Source organism: Macrotis lagotis, chromosome X, assembly GCF_037893015.1.
Source record: "Macrotis lagotis isolate mMagLag1 chromosome X, bilby.v1.9.chrom.fasta, whole genome shotgun sequence".
Classification (NCBI taxonomy): Eukaryota; Metazoa; Chordata; class Mammalia; order Peramelemorphia; family Peramelidae; genus Macrotis; species Macrotis lagotis.
This window is the reverse complement of record NC_133666.1, coordinates 119,294,938-119,316,572: the sequence shown is the minus strand read 5'-3', so window position 1 is coordinate 119,316,572 and position 21,635 is coordinate 119,294,938. Positions and strand designations below refer to the sequence as shown.

The 21,635-nt window shown below is 40.5% G+C and overlaps 1 pseudogene; it reads left to right on the top strand.

Annotated features, from left to right (window-relative positions):
- The first annotated feature begins 305 nt into the window (after nt 1-305).
- Nucleotides 306-2,243, top strand: LOC141502513 (leucine-rich repeat and fibronectin type-III domain-containing protein 3 pseudogene; annotated as a pseudogene).
- The last annotated feature ends 19,392 nt before the right edge of the window (nt 2,244-21,635 follow it).

The following is a 21,635-nucleotide window of genomic DNA, read 5'->3' as shown; positions in this document are numbered from 1 at the left end:
CACTCGCAGTCCGGTGCCCCTCATGGCCCCCACAGCCGGCCCTGGCCTCCCGCCCGCCAGGCCCCGCCCTGCCCCACGTCTCCCCACCCCCCACACATGTGCCGGCGCCCAGGAGTTGGAGACTGAGCCACAGCTGGGGATTGGCGGGGCCCGAGCCCCGGCCTGATCCAGCCCAGGGCCTCGTGGGCCTGGGCCCTGAGGGGCCGGGCCTGGTCGCCCCCCACCAGTGACACCGGGCACGGGGGTGACTGAGACCTATGACCCCGCCCCAGGAGGCTCCAAGGCTCTGTATCTGTGGAGTGAGGATGCTGGGCTTGCCGCTCCTGTGCCTGCTGGCTCTCAGCGCCCCCCGCCCTGGCTGGGGGCTGCCAGTGCGGTTGGACCGGCTTCGGTGCCCGACAGCTCGGCTTCGGGACCCTGTCCCCAGCGCTGCCAATGCCAGACCTCTTCACCACCCTGGAGCGTGCTGTGCCCAGGGGCCGGCCTGCTCTTCGTACCTCCGGCGTTGGACCGAAGGGCCTCCGAGCTTCACCTCCCTGACAACTTCCTCACCTCGGTCAGATGCAGTGACCTCGCCAACATGACGGGCCTGCTGCACCTCAGCCTCAACCCGCATCGCGCCTTGCATCTGGATAGCAACCGGCTGTCCTCAGCTCCAGGGGCTGGTCAGCCTCCGCCACCTCATCCTGGCCACCAATCAACTGGGTGTCCTGGCAGCGGGAGCCCTGGCAGACTGTGCTGAGACCCTGGGGGATCTAGACCTCAGCTACAATAACCTGGGGGCCCTGCCCTGGGACGCGGTGGGCTGGCTGGGCAACATCAACACCCTGAGCCTGGACCATAACCTGCTGGCGGCCGCCCCCGCAGGGGTCTTTGCCGGCTTGCACAAGCTGGCCAGGCTGGACATGACGGCGAACCAACTCACCACCATCCCTCCAGACCCACTTTTTTCCCGCCTTCCCGTGCTGTCCAGGCCTAGACCAGGGGCACCAGCGTCTGCCCTGGTACTAGCCTTCGGGGGAACCCACTCCACTGCAACTGCAAGCTGGTGTGGCTGAGGCGGCTGGCCTGGGAGGATGACCTGGAGCCCTGCACCTCTCCCCCAGCCCTGGGAGGCCGCTCCTTCTGGGCTGTTTGGGAGGAGGAGTTTGTGTGTGAGCCTCCGGTAGTCACCCACCGAACACCACCTGTAGCCGTGCCTGAGGGCCCCACGGCCTCACTGCTCTGCCGGGCTGCTGCGGACCCTGAGCCTCGGATACACTGGGTCTCTCCCCAAGGCCGACTTCTGGGGAACTCCAGTCGTACTCGGGCCTTTCCCTATGGAACATTGGAGCTTCTGGAAGCCACACCTGGTGATGGTTGTGTCTTTACCTGCATCACAGCCAATGCTGTCGGGGAAGCCACTGCTTCTGTGGAGCTCACTGTGGGGCCACCCCAACCCCAGTTGGCCAACAGTACCAGCTGTGAGCCCCATGGTGAAGGAGAGGATGGTGAAGGTGGGGTCCCTCTCACCCCCTCCTCTTCATCTGCCTCCTCCTCCTTGGCTCCCATGGATCCCCAGGCTGGGCTCCCCCAGGCTCCTGAACACAGTGGTGACAGCAAGGCAGCAGTGTCCAGGTAGCTGAGCAAAGCGACACAACTGCCCTCATCCGATGGCCTGACCACAGGCCCGTCCCTGGCCTCCACATGTACCAGATCCAGTACAACAGTTCTGCCAATGACATCCTCATCTACAGGATGATCCCGGCAGGAAGCCACTCCTTCTACCTGCCTGACCTGGTATCAGGGCACACCTATGACCTATGTGTGCTGGCAGTGTTGGAGGACGGGGCCACCTGGCTGACAGCCACATGGGCCGTGGGCTGTGCCCACTTTTCTACAGAACCTGAACTGCGGCCATGCCGCTAGCCCCACTCAGCAGCTTCTGTCCTCGGGGGCACCCTGATCATAGCTCTGGGGGCCTTATTGTGGCTTCCGTGCTGGGCTTCAGTTTCCTATAGCTGCTCTGCTACAAGGTGCATGCTGACCAACCTCCAGGCAAGCCTGGGGCTCCAGGAGGAGTCAGCAACAGTGTCTGCTCCCAGACCAATGGTGGGGCCCCAGCCTCTGGGCCTAGGAGTTCAGCCTCAGACTCAGACCCTACACCTCCAACACCAGTCAAAGGGCATACCTTGGTACAACTGAACTTTGAGCCTGCAAGGGGGCCTAGAGGCTGTCTTACTCATGAACATGGAGGGCAATGATCCTGAGGGAAGCCCCTCAAATATCTCTAGCCCTGGACTGCTCCCTAGAATATCTCCAGCTTCTGCTGGGTACCACCTTGGCCCCTTAGAATCCCTGAGACCTGGTCTTGGTCCTGGGATGTTCCTTGGCCTGGTCTGGACTAGCCTGACCTCTGAGGAAGAACATGGACAGAGTAGATCCCAGGGGCTGTGACTGGGCCAAGAATGGGCATGGAGGGAGTCCATGCTTAGATGCTGGCCCACCTCTCAGCTCCTGCCCAACCTCCTATTTTTAACGATCCCACAGGGGACTTGGCAGGAAAATGGGGACATTATGGAGAATATGTCAAGAGAAACCCATTTTTCTAAAAAAAAAATTATTTTGCATTCAAGGGTAAACAATATATTACAACAAAAGCAAATATAATATAAGGTTGGTATGTAGATTGAGTAAATCAATCACTAAAACACACATACACACACATGAAAAGGAAAGGGTAGTGCCATATTTCCCCCCAAAATAAGATCAGGTATTATATTAATTTTTGCTCCTAAAGATTCATTAGGGATTGTTTTCAAGGGATGTCTGGAGATAGGAAGTCATTTCTGCAGAAATCATTATTTGATCTATTCTATCTACAGGGAAACTCTTCATGTCTTTAACATAGTGAATGCTGGCTGAATTCCCAGACTAACAGACCTCTTTGGCCACCTTGAAAAACAAGTGGCAACATTACATTGACCTACTTCTATATAACTGCTTGGGTGCACCAGGCTTTTCCAGTTTCAAGAACAAAAATGACTAAAATACATTCAAGCTTATCTTTCTTGCCCTTAGGGATGATTGGAAGTGGGACTTTCTTTCCATCCAGACATTATCAAGTGGGCACATTATTTGTATTGTCCAATTGTCCATCTGGCAATAAGTTTCAAGTTCATCTGTTTACAGAGGCATTTATCTCTACCAAAGGTTATCAATTGAGAATTTACAAGTATTTAATTATAATTTATATTATCATTCAAGTATTAATGTCAATATTTTTATTTATTATATTATATCATTTATTAATTCTATATTAATATTATTATTTGATCATTCAATATTTCCATTGTGTATTACAGTAGATGTACTAAATGAGACTGTTTGACTGGCGATCTTTAACTGGGGCTTATTTTAAGGGTAGGGTTAATATTATGAGCATACTAAAAAAAAATCATGCTAGCTCTTACTTTCAGGGAAATTTAATACCTTTGCCAAGAAAGCCCCATACTATCAAAGTCAGAATCAGATATAACTGAACAACAAATTTGCGTGTGTGTGTGTGTGTGTGTGTGTGTGTGTGTGTGTGCATGAATGTGTGTGCGTGTGTGTGTAATCTTTGACACCTAGAAAGATGAGACTAATCAATCAATCATGGATTTCTTTAGAACAGGAAAATCTAGTCATGTCCTAGGGATCATCTAGTTTAGAACTAGAGTCATCCAGGAAATATTGGGGTATGGCATTTCAGTAAAACCCTAAGAAGGAACCACTTGTGGGAGAAGTTCTAGCCTTGGCCTAGATTACCACTGCCTTTAGCCAGAAGAAGTTTTCAACATTCTAAGAACAAGACAATCTTTCCATCAGTGGTGGCAGTGTCTGCTTTGGGAGACAAAGCCAGAACAGAAATAGAATCACAGCACCATAAGTTCACAAAGAAAATAAATCATGTCTAAGAACTCCTCAAGCACCCCCACAAAGGGAAGAAACCACCAAGAACTACCACCAAGTCCAGTGGATATTATATATAATAAATTATAGAATCACATTTTCTCAGATTCTGTTGCCAGTTTTTTAATAGTATTCCTCTATTTTTGTTTGTGTTGTTTTCCTTGTGAGATAACTACCACAGGGTAGCCAGGTGAGGAACACAAGGTTGGTGATAATTTCAAAGGAAAATTAACCAGCAACTACTGTCCAATATAGATCAATCAAAGGGATAGAGATGAAGCAAGAATTCCCAGGATGATGATCCTTTATTATGACCCTGAGACTGAAACTTCTGACAGTGACTAAAGGTATATAATGAGGAAATCTCTACTAACCTCACAGCATATTTAAGGATATAATGAACAGTCAGGACTTGGACTGAGGAAGCTATACTGATTTCAATCACAAGGAACCAAAGTGGATAAGATGAAGCATTTACCACAAATGTATATACACCACCACTACCACCACTACCCTCAAAAAATGAACTAAAGAATTTTGCCATCACCGTATATGTTCTCTAAGCAGCGCACTTTTACCTGGACTTTACATATATTTGTGGGAGAATGTTTTATAGTTTCCAGGACAATATTTTATACTCACTGTTCTACCCCTTTCTAAAAACATATTAGTCTGGTTGATTAAATTGATTTTTAGCTATAATATTAGGAAGAACCCACAAGAATGGGAAATAAGCTCTTTTTGGCATGGCAAAGAACTAGAAATTATAGGGATGCCCATCAATTGGGAAATGACTGAACAAGTTGTGGTATATAATTGTGATAAAATACCACTGTGATATAAGAAATGACGAGCTTATTTATTTAAAAAAGAATGGATAGGGGCAGCTAGGTGGTGCAGTGGATAGAGCACCAGCCCTGGAGTCAGGAGGACCTGAGTTCAATTCCGGCCTTGGACACTTAATAATTACCTATCTGTGTGGCCTTGAGCAAGCCATTTAACCCCATTGCCTTGCAAAAGTCTTAAAAACAATGGATAGATTTGTATGAAATAAGGAAGAGAAAAATGAGAGCAAACCCAAGAGAACATTGTATACAGTAATAGCAATAATGTTTTTAAAATAGCTTTGAGAGACAAAGTAATTTTAACTATTATAAATACCTGAATTAACTACTAAGAACATATGAATGAAGATGTTATCTGCATCCAGAGAAAGAATTAGTAAATAGAATCACGTATAGAATGATTTTACATATATCTGTCTCAAATGATAATCATCTGGGGAGGGGAGAGTATATTTATTATATATTTCAAAAGAATAGAAGTTTGCATATAATACATTTGCAATTTCATGTGTAATCTTTTTTATTATTCTACTATGGAAAAGCTTAAAAATAAAATAAATAACTTTTTGCCCATTTCTCCACATGGAATCTCAGCAACTTCCTCTGCCTCTGTTACTGCCATTTTAGAAAAGAATCCTATCCAAAACTGGGGAAAGAAAAAGAAAATATACTCAAATTATGGTCTTTGCTTCTGCTGAAAGACAAATGGACAGACAGACAGGAAGAACAATTTCCAATTATACTGGCATGAACAGGGAATTAGCTATTCTTTTTCATCTGGACTGCCCATGAATACCAATCTCTCTGTGTGTGTCTCTCTATGTCTCTGTGAGTCTCTCTCTCTCTCTCTCTCTCTCTCTCTCTCTCTCTCTCTCTCTCTCTCTCTCACCAAAAGCACAAAGGAAATTCAAATTCATTTCAAAGAGATAAAAGACAAAAGAGATAAAAGAACAAATGACACCTGATCAAAATTAGATGATAATAACTGTAAAAGAGGTTAGTGAAGGAAATCAGGATCTCCCTGGTTGATCCAGGAAAGGTCAGTTGCTTCAAGTTCAACTTCCCCTGCCTGCCATTACAGGAGAAGTATCTTTTCCTTTCCTAACCTACTGGTTTGTTTTCACCCTTAGATGCTATTGCCTTTAGAAAATTGGGCTCTGTTTGACATCTCAATTGAACTGAAGTCTGGACACTTATATGTCCTTCAGCACTGGCCTTGGATTCAGGAGGATGGGAATTTGAATCCAGTCTCAGACACTTGACTCTGTGTGATCTTGGGCAAGTCACTTGACCCTGATTGCCTCAGATCCAGGGCCATCTCCATCCACCCTGATCCATATCTGGCCAACTGTACCCAGATGACTCTGGAGGAAAAAAGTGAGACTGGTAACTTAGCACAGCACCCTCTCATGGTATCACCTCCCTGATGCCGTGGTCTTCTTCAAAAATGAAGGACGAAATACATTATAAATAATAAATTATAGAAACACACTTTCTCAGATTCAGTTGCTAGGTTTTTTTTTAAATAGTATCTGTCTGTTTTTGTTTGTTTCTTTTTTTGTGATATAGAAAACTACCACAGGGTAGCCAGGTGAGGAACACAAAGTAGGTGATCATTTCAAAGCAAAATTAACCAGCAACTACCAACCAGAAGATCTCTTTCATGATCTCTACATGATTTCACAATGCCCAACACAGCTAGCACAAATCAATCAAAGGGACAAAGATAAAGCAGGAGTCCCCAGGATAGTGGACCTTTGTCATCACCCTGAGACAGAAGCTACTGAGGGAATCTCTACCAACTTCATAGCATATTTAAGGATATAATGAACAGCCAGGAATTGGGCTTAGGAAACCATGCTGACTTCAATCACAAGGAACCAAAAGGTATTATTGTCATGGTAGGTAAGAAAAAGCATTTACCTCAAATGTATTTATTATTCCTATATACACTACCCAGAAAACTAATTCCAAAGAATTGAATGTTCTCCCTTCCTCCCTCCCTCTGTCTATCTCTCCTTTTCTCCTCTCTCGCTCTTCTGTCCTTTTTTCTCTCTGCTCCTCAGATTCTCTCTCTCTACATATGTGTGTATATTCATATGTATGAACACAAATATAAAGTATATTTTATATATACATATATATATATATAAAACATTGATTAAGAAGTATTTTGCAAGTACTTTTGTAGGTAGTAAGGTAGTAAGAAGATTAGGATGAGTAAAATATTTTTGTTTTCATTAGGAACTCCTGATTGAGGACCTCACTCCCAATTCAGGTCAGCAACTTCTTGTCTTATTTGCCTAGAGCACTGAAAAGTTTAATAATTTGGCCAGGCCATACAGTATATGACAGAGGCAGGATTTAAACAGAGGTCATCCTCAATCTGAGGTTGGTTCTCTATCTTCACTGTTTCCTTTCAGAAAGAAGATAATACATCAGCCTATGGAGGTCAATACAAAGTCAATTCACTTTAGATTTCAGTCCATGGGAACTCATCTCTGATTGTACCAGAAGAAATTAGTCAAAACAACTTCCACCTAATAATAATAATACCAATCTATGGGATAGATCCTGAGAAGGCAATATCTCTGAGTTGTGCCTTTATGTAGAAAGCAAAGCATCATAAAGTCATACTTTTCAACATTTGGAAAAGGATTCTTTCCACTTAAGATGAATAGTGCCCAATGGAATGAGTGCTACAGTCTCCATGAAAACTTATCAGCATATGACATGGTCTAAGTGTCAGTCAATTCACTCACCATTCTCCTTTTTCTGTCCTACAAGTGACTGACTTGAGACAGAGAAGTGAATTGGTTGGCTCAAGAAAAATGAAAATAAAAATATAGACATGTAACTGATTGGTTCCTGTACCTCCTTCTTCTTATGGAAACTACAGAGGGACTTTAATGTGAATGAAAGTCAACTGGCTCACCAGTCAGTTAATACAGACTATCAGTTGTATCCTTATAACAGCCATGGCTCACTATTAAGTATATGACAGTGAGAGTATCACAAAAAAGAAGTCATTTTAGTCATTGCTGAGTCATATCTAATTCTTTGTGATCCAATTTGGGACTTCCTTGGCAAAGATAATTGAATGCTTTGCTATTTCCAGATCATTTCACAGATGAGGAACCTGGGGCAAATAGGGTTAAGTGACTTGCCCAGAGTCACACAGCTAGCAAATGTCTAAGGATAGATTTGAATTTATGTATTATGTATTTTGTATTATGTATTATGTATTATGTATTATGAGTCTTCCTGATTCCAAGCCCCAGTACTCTATCCACTGTGACATCTAACTGCCCTTAGATTTTCATACATATAATATATATATATATATATATATTTTAAGTGATGCACAGGAAGAAGAATGTCAAGAGGGAGAAAATCAATAATCCCTAAAGAGTACCAAAAAATTAATCTACCAACAAAATGGACTATATAGAATTAGGTTCATGAGATCAGGACTAGACAGTCATTCAATTAATCAATCTGCCAAAACATTGACACCAAAGGGAAATAAGGGCTCTTCCTCTCTCATCCCATAAGTCAGATCTCCCTATTCCAACCTCTCTGAGGGCTAATGTTTTATGTCCCAGTAAAACCACAGTTCTCCAAGTTACAATTACTTTCCTCATAATCTAAGACTGCTCATTCCAAGCAAGAAGTAGAAAGGAAGCCAGAGAATAAGAATGTGCTTTTAATCACTGGTGTAGGTGTAATTTTAGCTATGGCACTTTATCTGATTTATCTGAACTTCCTGGATTCTAGACCTGGCCTGCTGCAAATCTCAAGATCAATTTACTCCTTCCTATTGCTGTCTGACTTCTTGACTTCTAAACTTTTGATTTGCTCCTAATGTCTGCCCTACTGATTCTAGATCCAGTCACCTACCTCATTAGCTTCTGTTACTAGCCCTTGTTTACTTATCCTTGTCACACCAAAGCCTCCACTATAACACTTAAGTTCATCATTCTGAAATCCTCTGAAGGGTTCAGTTCCTTCTCTTCAAAAAAAAAAGTGAAAACTTGAGCTAGCATATTCCACACTTGGAAGAGCTCACTTTGGTAGTCTAATGGAGGGGGACTGTGTGGGAGCAAAGGGGACACAGAGAAAAATAGAGAGAAAAGCTGTAATGAAGATGATAGATAAGTGATGATGATAGGTTAGATAGGTAAGAGTGATGTTAAATAGAGAATAATGGTAGATAGATACATAGATTCATATGTAGATAGACACATATATATGTGTATATATATATATATATATATATATATATACACATACACATATATATATATATATATATGAGAAAAAGATATATTAAGTATTTACCATATGGGGACAGACATTGTGTCAGTCATTGAGAATAAAAATACATGTAAGCAAGATAATCTCTGTGATCAAGGAGTTTCCATTCTGAAGGAAGAAAACCCCACAGTGATGATTAAGGACTGTTATTCTTTATATCTCTCATAATTTCAGAAAAAAATAAGGCTACCCATTCCAACCATTCCCAGAATTTCTGTATACATCAATAAGGTGTAATATAGAGTAAAGAAAGTGATTCAGATATCCAGGGAAACTGAAGTATGAGGTAAACTGAACTATCAGAATCAAGGGACTCACAGAGTACAGTTTACTATTGGAGAGGAGGTAGAAGTGATGGTGCTAGCAGAGGTGACACAGAGTGTATTAACCACAAATACAACTATTCTTAGAATTGCAAAAAAATATACATTGTACAGGAAGAAAAAATTTAAGACCCCAAAATAGGGGCTGCTAGGTGGTGTAGTGGATAAAGCACCAGCCTTGGAATCAGGAGTACCTGGGTTCAAATCCGGTCTCAGACACTTAATAAATACCTAGTTGTGTGGCCTTGGGCAAGCCACTTAACCCTGTTTGCCTTGCAAAAAAAAACTAAAAAAAAAAGACCCCAAAATAAAGGGTCATAGGAAATTCTAAGCACATAGAATCTCATTATTACATAATTAGATATGTTTAAATTTTAAAAGTCAAGTATCCTCCAGAACATATATTAATAAAATCCACATTTTAGTATTAATAAGCAACTATATATTAATAAGAAGTAACTAGGTGATACAGGGGCCTGGAGTCAGAAAGACTCATCTTCATGAGCTTAAATCTGGACTCAGACACTTAATAATTGTGTGACCCTGGGGAAGTCATCTAACCTTATTTACTTGTTTCCTCATATTTCAAATAAGTTGAAGAAGGAAATGGAAAACCATACCAATATCTTTGCGAAGATAACTCCAAATGGGGTCATGAAGAGTTAAACATGACTGAAACAAATGAACAACATATATTAATAAATGTATAAACATAACATAACTGATAATACTAGCTTTAATTCCATCTGTCAAAAACTTCAGCTTAATTCAATTAAAAAATATGTATTTACCTAACACCTACTAGATATTATGGAATACACATCAGTATAATTAAGGGAACCCCATTATATAACTATATTTAAAAGCTAAAATATGTCCTTAGTAGTTCATCTCTCATTAATCTTTCTTTTTAGATACTCTGGATAGCTTGCAGTATAATTCAAAAGGTTTTTGTCAGTGACTATAGAATTTTTATTCTAATAATTATCCTTTTTTAAACAAAAAATAATTCAACAAACCCATAACTTTAGAATCTTCATAAAAAGAGAGAGAAAACATTGGTCCACAATTTAGGAGGGGGAGACCAGGCAGGGAGAGGTGAATTTGAGAATTCTAGATTCCAGTATATAGCTCTTGGATTTTTCCTTCCCAATACCTATCCCTACCAGGGCAGGGCTCCCTAAATAATGCCCTCTGGATTTGGCAAAATTCCAGTTCAGTTTTCTAAGTAGTAATGAAGGGTAGAAGGACTTCTTTAGGGGCGGCTAGGTGGCACAGTGGATAAAGCACCGGCCCTTGAGTCAGGAGTACTTGGGTTCAAATCCGGTCTCAGACACTTAATAATTACCTAGTTGTGTGGCCTTGGGCAATCTACTTAACCCCATTTGCCTTGCAAAAACCATAAAAAAAGGACTTCTCTAGGACTATTTTCAAATCTCAAGAGAAGCTTTGAATAAAGTCTTTTCAAAGATCACTTGCCAAATATTTATTCACTTAAATTGTCCCAAAATAATTGCATCAAGTCATAAGACATTTTAACCTTCTAAAAGAGATCTGTAGTATTTTAAAGGACTTTGGCCTACCTATCCACACAGGAAAGACAAGATGGATGAAGAATGTCTATCACCTAGATTTCAACATATACGTCTGAATGGCTGCCTTGTATAATTTGTGCAATAATATGAGTATCCATGACAAGCAATACAGATGAACAGTGAGATGAGCCCAGAGATAAAAAGGAAGAGTGGGCCAGATTGCTTTGGGGAAATTGCAAAGCACTTATACTGACCTCAAATTTCCCATTGTAAAAGAATCTGGAAAAACTTTTGGTAAATGTTTCTATATGAGATAGAGGCCTAGAATTCTGCTACCTCTGAAGAATTAAAAGTAAGCATTACATGATAATGGGAAAACTAATGGTAAGAGTGAGCCTGAAAAGTGTAGCCAAGAGGGAACACCATAGGAAAACAAAAGTCAAGAATGTCATCAGGAAATTATTTGGACAGCCAGAGTGCTCTGCTGGGTATGTTGGGAGAAAACAAGGGAGGCCTTCAGTGTATTAGGTGGATCTCCTATGGCAAACTTTTGGAAGAACATGGATAAAAACCTCATGGGATAGACAGGCAAGGAAGGATTGGTGCAAACTTTTTCCTTGGAAAGAACTCCCAAATCTTTGAGATCACAAATCTATTTGAAGATTCAAGTAAATTGCAACAGTGTGGGACTCCAGTGCATAAAAATCATAGTAGGGAACAGGAAGTATGGTGTATCTACAATTCTTCACCATACTGCTTTTCTCTCCTTTTCCAAGAAAAGCATAGACAGATACAACAGTACTAGGACTAATCATCAATCACTAAGGTGATGTAGAATATAGAGTGCTGGGTCTGAAAATAGGAAGACTCACTTCATGAGTTCAAATCTAACCTCAGACCTTTACTAGCTATGTGACTCTGGGAAAGTCACTCAACCTTGTACACCTCAAATTACTCATCTGTGAAAATGAGCTGAAGAAGAAAATGGCAAGCTACTCCTCTGTCAAAAAAAAAGAACAAATGGGGTCACAATAGAGTTGGGCATCATCGCATTGACTGAAAAATCCCAATATAACTACATGGTTTTCATCCAGTTAATAAACTCCCAGGCACTGAAACCTTGTAGCACTACAAAGAAAGCTTTCTAGAGAGGTAAGAGTCATCATATATAAAGAAAAGGATAAACTTAAATAAAAGGGGTTAAAAAAAAGATTCCATATATAAAAATTCAATTTAAGCATGATTTTTTTGGCAGCATGGTTATTATATGAAATGAAGTTCTTTCCCCTTAGTGATAAACTAATCCCTTCTTATTTCAGTCTGAGTTCCTTCCTTGACTACCTTTTACTCACAACCTGTGCATTCCCTCCCCCTTCCTCTACTTCTTTCCAGCATCAGAGCTCTGATTTATGTCAGAGCTGTTCCCTTCCCTATTGATCTCAAATATATCACCACCATCTGTGCCTAAGCTCAACCTCAAGGATTCTGATTGCTGACTCCGTTAAGAAGCCTCCAGACATCATTCTCCTTGCCCCAGAGCTGCTTTCAGAGCCCATTTGTCGTTGTCTGGACCAGCAACCCCCAGGGATAATTTTTTGTTCTTTTAAGTTTAGCTTTAAACTTTCTCTCCCAGTGTCTCTGACTATTTTAGCAGTCGAAATATAGTAGGCACCTAGCTGTTTCTTACTTTCTTTAGAGCCCTAACCAGTAAATCCTGGCCCTGTATACAAGATAGGCTCCAGGGACACCAACAATTCAAGGGAATGGATCATAGGCAGCCAGGTCTTGTTTCATTCTCTAGAAACCCAGAGGGAACTAAGGAAACATTACATGTAGTTTACCTCTTAAGCTAATGATATTTTGGTCCTAACATCTCAGAACTGGAGTAATCAGACCTAAGGAGCTGAATGGGAATTCTCACAACTATTACCACTTCAAGGGTCAATAAGGAAACGATAACCTTCCCAAAGGTCAGGCAGAAAAATCCCCAAGAGGTTAGGCAACTGTCAGATTGCTGCTACTCAAATGATAGGATCAGAGGATAATAAACTGAGAGTTAGGACAGTAAAGACTATTTAAGTCCCTTCCAGATCTTAAGTCCTCTGACTATTTCTACCCAATTATATACTGCTTTTAGTATTTCAAGGCCTTGGCTTTATATGTGGCTTTGTACTTTTAGAAATACTTCACATGCTTTAGCTCATTTGTCACTGCAAAGTAAAATAAATATTGTCCCCATTTTAAAATGGGAAAACTAAGTTTCAAGTTAGGTTAAATGATCAACTCAAAAATCAGATGATAGTTGACAGACAGATAATAGACAAATAGGATAGATGATAGAATGGAAGGAAGGAAAGAAGGAAGGAGGGAAGGAAGGAAGGAAGGAAGGAAGGAAGGAAGGAAGGAAGGAAGGAAGGAAGGAAGGAAGGAAGGAAGGAAAGAAGGAAGGAAGGAAGTTTATATTCTAATGGGTAAAAATAACATTTAAAAGAGAAGACAATGTGGGGAAGCCACAGCCAGAAAGAAGCATGGAGGTTTGGGGTCCTGTCCAGGAAAGGCAACTGATAATCTATCAGAGCCCAACAATTGGAGGGGTGTGACAGGATTCTACATTTCTAAGGGGCTAAAGATAAATGGAAAAAAAGGACCACTATGAGAAGAACACCAAGCTCTTCCCCTACACCAGCTCATTTCTTAAATTCAAACTCTCCCATGGACCACTGTACAAGTATACAATTGCTTTCTATGTGGATTCCTGACTTCTTTTCCCCTAAGAACTATCACTCAAAAGAAGCATCAAGATTGATGCAATAAAATAGCATAAAATCATCAAACTATGGATTCGAAGCATGCCAGCTCTTTAAAGGAATTCTCTCCTTGTCTTTTCCCTGAATGTCTACCAGGACATAGTAGTATGGGGATTAGGATTTCTCTCTACTCTCTGCTGTCATCAGAATAGTATTCTCAACAGAACAACTGGCACAGTAAGGCATGCAGACCCAGAGTCAAGTTGAACCATGGGGGCAAAATAGACCTAGGAAGTCCAACTGAGCAACCTATTCAGTGGAAGTAGAATGAGGACATCACAAAGAAAATTTATTGGGATTATTTAGTCAATTAATATTTATTAACCACCTATTATGTGTCAGGCATTGTGCTAAGCTCTGAAAATATAAAGAAAAGCAAAAAACAATCTCTGATCTCCAGAAGCTCACAGTCTAATGGCTGAGAAAACAAACAAACAACTATATACAAAGAAGATATATAGATATGTATGTATATTTATATATATATATACATATATATATGTATATATATATATATACACACACACATACATACAGGATAAATTGAGAGCAGTCTCAGAGACAAGACACTAAAAATAAAGAACAATAGAAAAAACTTCTTGGAGAAAGTAAAATATGAGCTGAGAACTTAAGGAAGTCAAGGAGCCTAAGGGGTGGTAGCTAGGTAGTACAATAGACAGATCATTGGGCCTATAGTCAGGAAGATCTGAGTTCAAATTCAGCCTCAGACATTTACTAGCTATATGAACCTGAAAAGTCATTTAACCCTGTTTAACCAATTTTCTCAGCTATAAAATGAGTTGGAGAAGGAAATGGCGGGGGTGACTAGGTGGCAAAGTGGTTAGAGCACTGGCCTTGGAGTCAGGAATACCTGGGTTCAAATCCGACCTCAGACACTTAATAAATACCTAGCCATGTGTCCTTGGGCAAGCCACTTAACCACATTGCCTTGAAAAAATCTTAAAAAAAATGGCAAACCATTTTAGAATCTTGTTTAGAAAATCCCAATTGGAGTCGCAAAGAGTTGAACACATGTGAAATGACTGAACGGCAACAACATGCGTGTCTGTATACTGTCAAAGTACAATAAATTTCTCAAAATTATATTCCTGATAAAAGATACATTTCTTTAGAGAGTACTCAGTCTTCATATATCAGTGAAGTAATAAATTAAATGAAGTGAAAAATTAAGACTCCTGGGTATCTCCCCCTATATTAATTACAAACTCAGGAGGCCAATGATCAGGATACTGGGAAACTTGTTCTGGCTGGAAGAGACAAGAAGAGAATTTGGGCTGTGTAATGTTGTGCAACATTCATTGGTCAGGCCACAAAGAAGATTAAAAATTTTCACTATTCTCTGTTTTTTCATAAATATTTCCTCTTTCCCAGTTTGGTGTGGTCATAATCTTAATGGCCACCACTTAATAGATTAGAAATAAGATTTTAGAAAATAAAATTTAAAATGTCTAATCTATATTTTCTGTCATTTTATTTTAATGCTATTTTTTACAATTTTTAGTTTTAGTGTTCACAATACACAAATACACACATATACACACGTATATGTATTTGTATGTGTATGTGTATATGTATATGAAAATTCCTTGAAGGCAAAACTGTCTCATTTTGGGGTTCATTCAGTTTATCAATCAAGTCTGACTCTTGGTGGTGACTCCATAAGGAGTTTTCTTAGCAAAGATACTTCTCCAATGGATTAAACAATGTCTTTTAAGTGATTTGTCCAAGGTTACACAGTCAGATTTGGTCTCAGGGCTTCCTAACTCCAGGCATGATATTCTAACCACTGTGCCACCTCACTGATATATAGATAAATACATATATACATATGTATTTGTGTATATACATTTAAATTTGTACATGTGTTTATATCCCCAACATTTTGCATAGTGCTTCACATAAATGTATTATCATTCATTCAATCTTACTATACTATTTTCATTAAATGCCTTGATTTTAAACTTGTAAGCTACAGTTGAATTTTGAAGGCAATGAATCAATGAGAACTCAAGAATGCCTTGAACTTGAGGTAGTCAAAATCACCTCTGGATCCAACCTTCAAGTGTGACTTAAGTGAAAAGGGTTTCCCCAGGACAAATCTCTAGATGGGAAGTTTTGCTTATCATTTTAGTCACAATTTTAGGTAGGAATGACAGACACTAAAAGTCAATTGGATGCCAGAGCAGTACCAAGATGCTACCTTGGTTTTGAAAGGCATTTTTCTACTAAAAGCTCTGGTGGTTGGTGAAAATATGCTTCGTTAACAAGAAGCTCAGCTAACCCATAATTAATTTTATCTGATCACTCTATCTGGAGCCTATAAAGCATAATTATTATAATTATTCCTATTTCTCAAAACGACCCTCACAGGATGCCCAAGATATTTCATAGTGCTGCTACACATATGTTCTACCATTCAGGCCATTAAGTAAAGTGATCTATAATTAATCAAAAAGGGGAGAAAACTCCACACCAAGCCAATGGTATCTTAAGAAAATAACATGAAAGAAAAAGGAACAATGATATTTAAAGTGACAAATGTTTTACCCATGCACCATACAGACATTTAAAGAATCCTACAAGAACATATACCCAGCCAAGTTCAACAAGACATTTGACAGATTTTCTTTCTAAAGTAGACAGCCAGGCAGCCCAAAAAGGGGATAGAAGAGGAAAGATACTTTCTAATGCACCAGAATATATTGTTATAAAAAGGAAATGGCAAATAAACAAAGATGCTTTCCCCATTAGATGGAGGGTGGAAAAGGAGAGAGGGATGGTTTGAATGTATTTGGAATTTGATCTTATGGCCTCCCACCTTATTGCCAGTAAATCTTTTTCTGCTTTTTATGTGTCTGACTCATACATGTAGTGATGATAATAATAATAATAATATCAACAATGAATCTATATAATGACTATTTTAAACATCAGGCACTGTTTTTAAGCACATTTAAAATATTATATGATCTGATCTTTTACAGATGAGGTCATAGAGGCAAACATGGTTTAAGTAATTTGTCCAGGGTCACACAGTAAATTTCTGAGGCCAAATTTGAACTCAGGTCTTATGACTCCAAGCTCAGCATTATATCCTCTATATCACAGAGTTACCCTGAGTTGGGGTTCCACAACTCCTAGATCTAAGAAATGTTAGTCAGTGGAATCATTTTAGAGAAGTTTCTGAATGGCATCAAGGGACACAATGTCAGGGGTTTGGGAAAGCAATCAATACCCAAGAGGAATGGGATCTCCTTACAAACACAACCACATCTTCCTCTTCCTCTATGTTCATCACAGAATTTTAGATTGGACATATAGTACTTGAAATGAGGGGGAGATTCTGGCAGTCCTTTCCCAGATTTACTTGGAAAATATCAAACTTTGGAAATTGGCACTACATTTGCTTCTCTTGGTTGGCCTCATCTTTTCCGGTGAGATTGCTTTATCTACTCTGGAACTTGGATTGAAATCAAATGTTAAACCAAAACCCAGAATGCTACAATAATAATAATTAATATCATTATAGCTAGCATTTATGTATACTAATCCTTTCCACAATGCTGGGTTATGGGCATGGCTCCCTATGATCTGGAAAATCTACCTAAAATTTTTTGGCCCTTCCTTCAAACCAGAGAAGTCTGAATTTTTATGGTATTAAAAATAAAACATGGGGGTGGCTAGGTGGCACAGTGGATAAAGCGCTGGCCCTGGAGTCAGGAGTACCTGGGTTCAAATCCAGTCTCAGACACTTAATAATTACCTAGCTGTGTGGCCTTGGGCAAGCCACTTAACCCCATTTGCCTTCCAAAATCCTAAAAAATAAAAAATAAAACACGTCAATATTATGCAATACAATGATATATTTTATGCATTTATCTGAGTTTCCCATTTTTTTCTGTGTCTTCCGCTGATTTTCACATATTGTCTGCAACTTCCACAAAATGCTTCCCCAAAATTTCCATTTAATTTCTTGTGCCAATCTAAAATAATGGGGAAAGTTACCATGTGAAAGAGATAATTGTAGTAACAAAAGATTTGCAAAGAGCTTTACAAAAAGCATCTCACTGTATCTTCATCACAACCAAGAGAGGTAAGTGCTAATGCTATGCCCATCTTAGAGATGAGGAAACTGAGGTAGGAAATGGTTAAGTGACTTGCCCAGGGTAATGCACCTGTTTGAGACTTTAGTTGAATTCAGGTCTTTTATATAAAATCCTGCATTCCCTATGCTTAGCTACCAGTTGTTAATGAAGTAATGCTCTCGGACAAGAAAGGATCCAGTCTTAGGCACTCTATGATAAAACTTATAAACTAAGGACTCTAACTAAACTTTCGAGAGACAGAACCCACAAAGGGACCCAGTGACAGTTCTCCTACTCAAGGTAACCTGGAAAAGAGCAGAAAGGCTCTGCTCCCCGGGGTCACAGGGGCAGCCTGGCAGCAGGGTGGCCCACCAGAGTGAAAGAATTTCAGCCTCCCGGAGGCAGCCCCAGGGTGCTGGGAGCCCCAGCTCACAGCAGCGGGGGAGTCTCCAGAGCTACACCCGGGGAGCACCAGGCACAAAGTAGGGGAACAGCGGGGGACCTCTGCCAGAGCACCTGGAGCCCAGCCCTCAGGGCATACAGCAAGCAGCACAGTCTTTCAGCAGCCAAGATTCTGGAACAGAAGCAGGTGGAGCCAGGGCATGAGCCCATTGAACTCAGGGAGGGGAGTGAAGAGAGAGAGACTGCAGAGCTCTGTCCTCTGCCCCTGGAACAGGACACTGGGGTTCTGACCACATTCAGAACCTGACTGCAGTCTAGGCCCCCCATAGAACAGCAGGGCCCCCTCCACCTCAGCCCATGGCAGGGGGGGGGCACATATGGTCATTCACAGACCAGGAAGGAGGACAGAGCCTCACACACTGAGACCCTTGTGGGAGTGTCCCAAAAGCTCAGGAAGCACCCCAAAACCAGGCCCAGGCTGGGAAAATGAGCAAGCAGAGAAATAAGAGGAAGACCATTGAGAAATATTTTGCAAATGAGCCCAAGAAGGATCAAAATACTCAGTCTGAAGATGAGGAAGCACAAGCTCCTGCATTTAAAGACTCCAAGAAAAACAGAAATTGGGCTCAGGCTATGACAGAGCTCAAAAAAGACTTTGAAAATCAAATGAGAGAGTTAGAAGAAAAACTGGGAAAAGAAAGGAGAGAGGTGCAGGAAAAACATGAAAATGAAGTCAGCAGCCTAGTCAAGAAAATCCAAAAAAAATGCTGAAGAAAATAGCATGCTAAAAACCAGCTTAGGTCAAATGGATAAAACAGTTCAAAAACTTATTGAGGAGAAGAATGCTTTAAAAAGCAAAATTGGCCAGATGGAAAAAGAGATAAGAAAACTCTCTGAGGAGAACAAATCCTTCAGACAAAGAATAGAATTCAGGGAGATTGATGAATTTAACAGAAATCAGGAATCAATACTTCAAAACCAAAAAAATGAAAAATTAGAAGAAAATGTGAAATATCTCATGGAAAAAACAACTGATATGGAAAACAGACTTAGGAAAGATAATTTAAAAATTATGGGAATACCTGAAAGTCATGATCAGGAAAACAGCCTTGACATCATTTTCAAAGAATTACTACAGGAAAATTGCCCTGATATTCTAGAAGCAGAGGGCAAAATAGAAATGGAGAGAATCCACCGATCCCCCCGAGAAAGAGATCCCAAAGAACCAACCCCTAGAAATATTATAGCCAATTTCCAGAACCCTCAAGTCAAAGAGAAAATATTACAAGCAGCCAGAAAGACACAATTCAAATATCATGGAGCTGCAGTCAGGATCACACAGGATTTAGCAGCAACTACATTGGAAGCTCATAGGTCTTGGAATACAATATACCAGAAGGCAAAAGAGCTTAGAATGCAGCCAAGAATCAACTACCCAGCAAGGCTGAATGTCCTCTTCCAGGGGAAAAGATGGACTTTCAATGAACCAGGGGAATTTCAAATGTTCCTTTTGGAATGGCCAGAGCTGATCAGAAGGTTTGATCTTCAGATACAGGACTCAGGTGAAGCATAGAGATTGGAGGAGAAGGGGAAAATATAAGGGACTTGATGATGAACTGCATGTATTCATGCATAGAAAAAATAACACTGATAATACTCATATGAACCTTGTCAGTTAATAGAGCAAGTAGAGGGAGCTTTTATAGTTGAAGCACAGGAGAAAGCTGAATTCAAAGATAAAATATGGTGTAAAAAATGGAGTCAATAGAAAAAAAAGGGAGATGCAATGGGAGAAAGAAAAAGGAGAGGGGGAATAGGCCAAGATATTTCATATAATAAGATTTTTCTTTATTACAATGAGCTATTGCAATGATATGGAAGGGGGAAGGCAAGGGGGAATGAGGGAACCTTTGCTCTCATCAGAGGTGGCTAGGAGAGGAAACAGCATATATATACTCAACGGGGTATAGACATCTGGAGTAAGAAGGAGGAGGGAGCAGGGGGAATGGTGGGGATGTGAATAAAGGAGGAGAGGATGGACCATGGGGGGAGAGTGGTCAGATATAACACATTTTCTTTCTTACTTCTTGCAAGGGGCTGGGATTAGAAGGCCTGTCCAGGACCATAGGGCCAGGTGGATGCTGGGCCTAAGGGGTGGTAAGGGGGCTCAGGGCCTCTTGGCCCCAGGACCAGGGATCTCTCTGTTGTGCCACTCAACTACCCTACAGCAGAGTCAGAGTGAAAGGAAAGAGAAAATATAGTACATGGTAGTGGAGAAATACGAAAGGAGGGAGTTGTGATCAGCAATGGCAATGTTGGAAAAATATGGAAGTAACTTTTGTGATGGACTTACCATAAAGAATGTGATCCACCCATGACAGAGTTGTTGGTGTTGGAACAAAGACTGAAGCACATTTTTTATTATTATTATTTGAGGGAGGGTGCAGGGCAAATGGGCTGGGTGGCCTGCCTGGAGACGCATAGCAGGGTGATCGTTGGTTGTCTGAGACCGGATTTGAACCCGGGTGCTCCTGGCTCAAGGGCCGATGCTCTGTCTGCCCCCCAGCCACCCCTACTATTATTACTATTTCATTTTATTTTGGGTCTTTTTTTTCTTCTTTTTGGTTTTTGCAGGGCAGTGGGGATTGGGTGGCTTTCATGCCACACGGCTGGGTGATTGTTGGGTGTACGGGGCTGGATGTGGGCTTGGGTGCATGAGCTCCAGGGCTGGTGCTTCATCCATTTCGCCACCTGGCCATACCTACAAGTATTACTATTTTTTTTAATTTTAATTTTTTTCTCTCCCCTTTGCTTTATCGCTCAAGCAAGTCTATATTTATGGAGGGGGTATTTCATTTACTCTTAAACAAGAATATTTTATTAATGTAAAAAAACATTTATACAAAATGAGAATAAAAAAATAAAAACAAAATGAAGTAATGCTCTCACTTTTGTGGGTACACTCTCCAAATATATAAAACATAATCCATCTGTACTTAACCAGGAGGCCTAATTTAGACCAATCCCATAGTTCAGTTTGGGGATTAGAATGCAATTACACAATCATTAATTATATAATATTTAATTTAAAAAATTGATTTAATAAAAAGGACACAGTAAGGTCAAAGTACATAATTCAGATGGATATAATTCCTCTCTTCCTCTTCAGTTGTCACAATGACATATAGCCAGAAAAAATCCACAGAAATAAGAATTCTGTCAGGTCAAGGATTATAGTGTCATCCTAATCTAGATCCCAGGCAGGTGGAAGAGGAAACTATCATTTCTCTACCATCCTTATTGACTTCATTTGCTTTGGAAGTCAAAGGAACATTCTAATAAGTGGTTAGAGGATTAAGTCCATTGG